Below are 3,722 nucleotides of genomic sequence, written 5' to 3'. Positions count from 1 at the left end.
AGTAAAGTATTGCTCAAAATTCTCCAAGCAAGGCTTCAGCAATATGTGAACCATGAACTTCCACATGTTCAAGCTGGTTTTAGAAAAGGCAGAGGAACCAGAGATCAAATTGCCAACATCTGCTGGATCATAGAAAAAGCAAGAGAGTTCCAGAAAAGCATCTATTTCTGCCTTATTGACTATGCCAAAGCCTTTGACTGTGTGGATCACAATAAACTGTGGAAAATTCTTCAAGAGATGGGAATACCAGACCACCTGACCTGCCTCTTGAGAAATTTGTATGCAGGTCAGGAAGCAACAGTTAGAACTGGACATGGAACAACAGACTGGTTCCAAATAGGAAAAGGAGTTCGTCAAGGCTGTATATTGTCACCCTGTTTATTTATCTTATATGCAGAGTACATCATGAGAAACGCTGGACTGGAAGAAACACAAGCTGGAATCAAGATTGCCGGGAGAAATATCAATAACCTCAGATATGCAGATGACACCACCCTTATGGCAGAAAGTGAAGAGGAACTAAAAAGCCTCTTGATGAAAGTGAAAGTGGAGAGTGAAAAAGTTGGCTTAAAGCTCAACATTCAGAAAACGAAGATCATGGCATCCGGTCCCACCACTTCATGGGAAATAGATGGGGAAACAGTGGAAATAGTGTCAGACTTTATTTTTCTGGGCTCCAAAATCACTGCAGATGGTGACTGCAGCCATGAAATTAAAAGACACTTACTCCTTGGAAGGAAAGTTATGACCAACCTAGATAGCATATTCAAAAGCAAAGACATTACTTTGCCAACAAAAGTTCATCTAGTCAAGGCTATGGTTTTTCCTGTGGTCATGTATGGATGTGAGAGTTGGACTGTTAAGAAGGCTGAGCGCCGAAGAATTGATGCTTTTGAACTGTGGTGTTGGAGAAAACTCTTGAGAGTCCCTTGGACTGCAAGGAGATCCAACCAGTCCATTCTGAAGGAGATCAGCCCTGGGATTTCTTTGGAAGGAATGATGCTAAAGCTGAAACTCCAGTACTTTGGCCACCTCATGCGAAGAGTTGACTCATTGGAAAAGACTCTGATGCTGGGAGGGATTGGGGGCAGGAGGAGAAGGGGACGACAGAGGATGAGATGGCTGGATGGCATTACTGACTCGATGGACGTGAGTCTGAGTGAACTCTGGGAGTTGGTGAGGGACAGGGAGGCCTGGTGTTCTGTGATTCATGGGGTCGCAAAGAGTCGGACACGACTGAGTGACTGATCTGATCTGTACACTTTAAACACATTCAGTCTATTGTTTACCATTTAAGCCTATTAAAGAGGCTTTAAAAAGTAATTTGATGCAGATTAATAACATGGAAAAGTAATTTGAGGAAGAAGACAAAATTTTCAATGGATTTTAGAGTTATGTGAATAATTATTAATATAAAAATTTTTTTGAAGAAGATTCATAATAAAAGATAATACTCTGAATCTTCAATTCCAGATTGCATAAACAAATTCTAGGAAATGAGAAGAAGGTAAATGTGTACTTAAATGTTGAGAAATCAGGGGGAAGCCAGGAAAATCACTTAATTGTTAAAGTTCACAATGAAATATATTTGTAAGTATCTTTAATGTAAAGTTATCCAATGATGAGTGTAAAACTCCTAACTAGCAAAAAAAGACAAAAAAAATTTTTTTTAAATGATCAACTTTCAACGACAGAAAGGTTTATGTACACTAGATTCATTTTTAATAAAATTATAGTGAAAAGATGAAATATATAGAGTTGATACTAGTGACACTAATCTCCCTTCTTTAATGTGACTTTATTGGAAACACTTAATACTACCAGAAAGCACTATAACATTGGCTTCCAGAATATTTTACAATCATGTCACTTAGCATAGGCATGTTCTGTGAATATTAATAGCCTGATTCCAAGCTGTTCATCGGCAGTGACCTTCAAGCATGCTAAGTACCCTTTGCAAAGCTTGAATTTAGAGAAAGAGATCTTATAGCTGAGAATTTAATTTTTTCTTTACAATATAAAAATGAAGAAACTGGAAGGAATAAGGAGGTACCTGGCTTCTTCTTTTTATCATACAATTAGCAGTAAATGTATTTTAATTTAAACATAACCATCAACACATTTGAAAAGATACTTCTCCAAAATGGAATCATTGGAAAAAACATCCTTCTGTATAGCATGGTTACTGTACAACTACAGTGGCTGTCCCTTGAGATTTTAGCATAGGCATAGAGAAATAGATCAAAAGAGAACAGTAAAAACTCCAGAAACATTACAAGGTATATGGAAACTTGTTGTTTATAGGGGGGGAAACAGACTCAATACGTAGCCTCAAGACATTTTATTATTTCTATGTAAAAAAAAAATCACTATTTTACACCATACTCAAAAACACAGAAATATAGAAGACGATATAGGAAATATTAATACCTTAAAGAATTTGGACTAGGAAATAATTTCTTTAGAATGATTTCTTAACCAAAAACCACACCCTTTAAAAGAAATGGTTAGTAAAATTGACAACTTTGAAATTAGAAACCTGTATACAGCAACATATGAATAAAAAGGTATATCACAAAGATAGCATATTTACAAGCCATATAATAATTATTTGTATTCAGAATAAAGAGCTCATTCAAATGGATAAGAAAAAGGCAAAAAAACCTAACCATAAAATGGGCAAAGGTTATATACAAGCAATTCACAAAAGATAACTCTAAATGGCAAAAAAGCATATCAATAGTAATGTTCAACCTCATTAATAATTAAAATGCTAAGTAAAGTAAGAATATTAATTTATCCCATTCGGACTGAAATATATTTTTCAAATCTAATTATTTCCCGAGTTTTAGTGAGAACTTGGAACTCTCAAATATGACAGGACAATAAAGTCTGTCTTAGGAGATCAATCCAACAAAATGTAGCAAAGTTAATACCTGTATCCTATGAACTAGCAAGTCCATTCTATATTCCTTAAAGAAATTCTTGCAGCTATACAAAGACATATATACAAGTATGCTCAAACAGCTTCAACAGGAGAACAGATAAATAAATTATGTGGTATTTGACCAGTGAAATATTATATAGTCATGAAAATGACTGATTTGAACAACATGTATCAGTATGGATAAATCTCAAACAATGCTAAATGTATGAAGCAAGATACAGAAGTGTATGCATAATTTATTATAGGTCCCTATATTTTTATATGCATTCAGTTCAGTTCAGTCGGTCAGTTGTGTCTGACTCTTTGCAACCCCATGGACTGTAGCACACCCTGTCCATCACCAACTCCCGGAGTCCACCCAAACCCATGTCCATTGAGTCGGTGATGCCATCCAGCCATCTCATCCTCTGTCATCCCCTTCTCCTCCTGCCCTCAATCTTTCCCAGCATCAGGGTCTTTTCAAATGAGTCAGCGCTTCGCATCAGATGGCCAAAGTATTGGAGTTTCAGCTTCAACATCAGTCCTTCCAACGAACACCCAGGACTGATCTCCTTTAGGATGGACTGGTTGGATCTCCTTGCAGTCCAAGGAACTCTCAAGAGTCTTATCCAACACCACAGTTCAAAAGCATCAGTTCTTCATCTCTCAGCTCTCTTTATAGTCCAACTCTCACATCCATACATGACTCCTGGAAAAATCATAGCCTTGACTAGACGGACTTTTGTTGACAAAGTAATGTCTCTGCTTTTTAATATGCTGTCTAGGTTGGTCATAA

The 3,722-nt window shown here is 36.6% G+C and overlaps 1 long non-coding RNA gene across 1 annotated transcript in view; it reads right to left on the bottom strand.

The window, feature by feature from the left end:
- LOC105003727 overlaps positions 1 to 3,722 on the bottom strand; it is a 110,456-nt gene that overhangs the window by 93,755 nt on the left and 12,979 nt on the right. The window lies entirely within an intron of this gene.

This window comes from Bison bison, unplaced genomic scaffold (genome assembly GCF_000754665.1).
Source record: "Bison bison bison isolate TAMUID 2011002044 unplaced genomic scaffold, Bison_UMD1.0 scf7180017864471, whole genome shotgun sequence".
NCBI lineage: Eukaryota > Metazoa > Chordata > Mammalia > Artiodactyla > Bovidae > Bison > Bison bison.
Note: the sequence above shows the minus strand (reverse complement) of the source record. Positions and strands in the feature narration are given on the sequence as shown.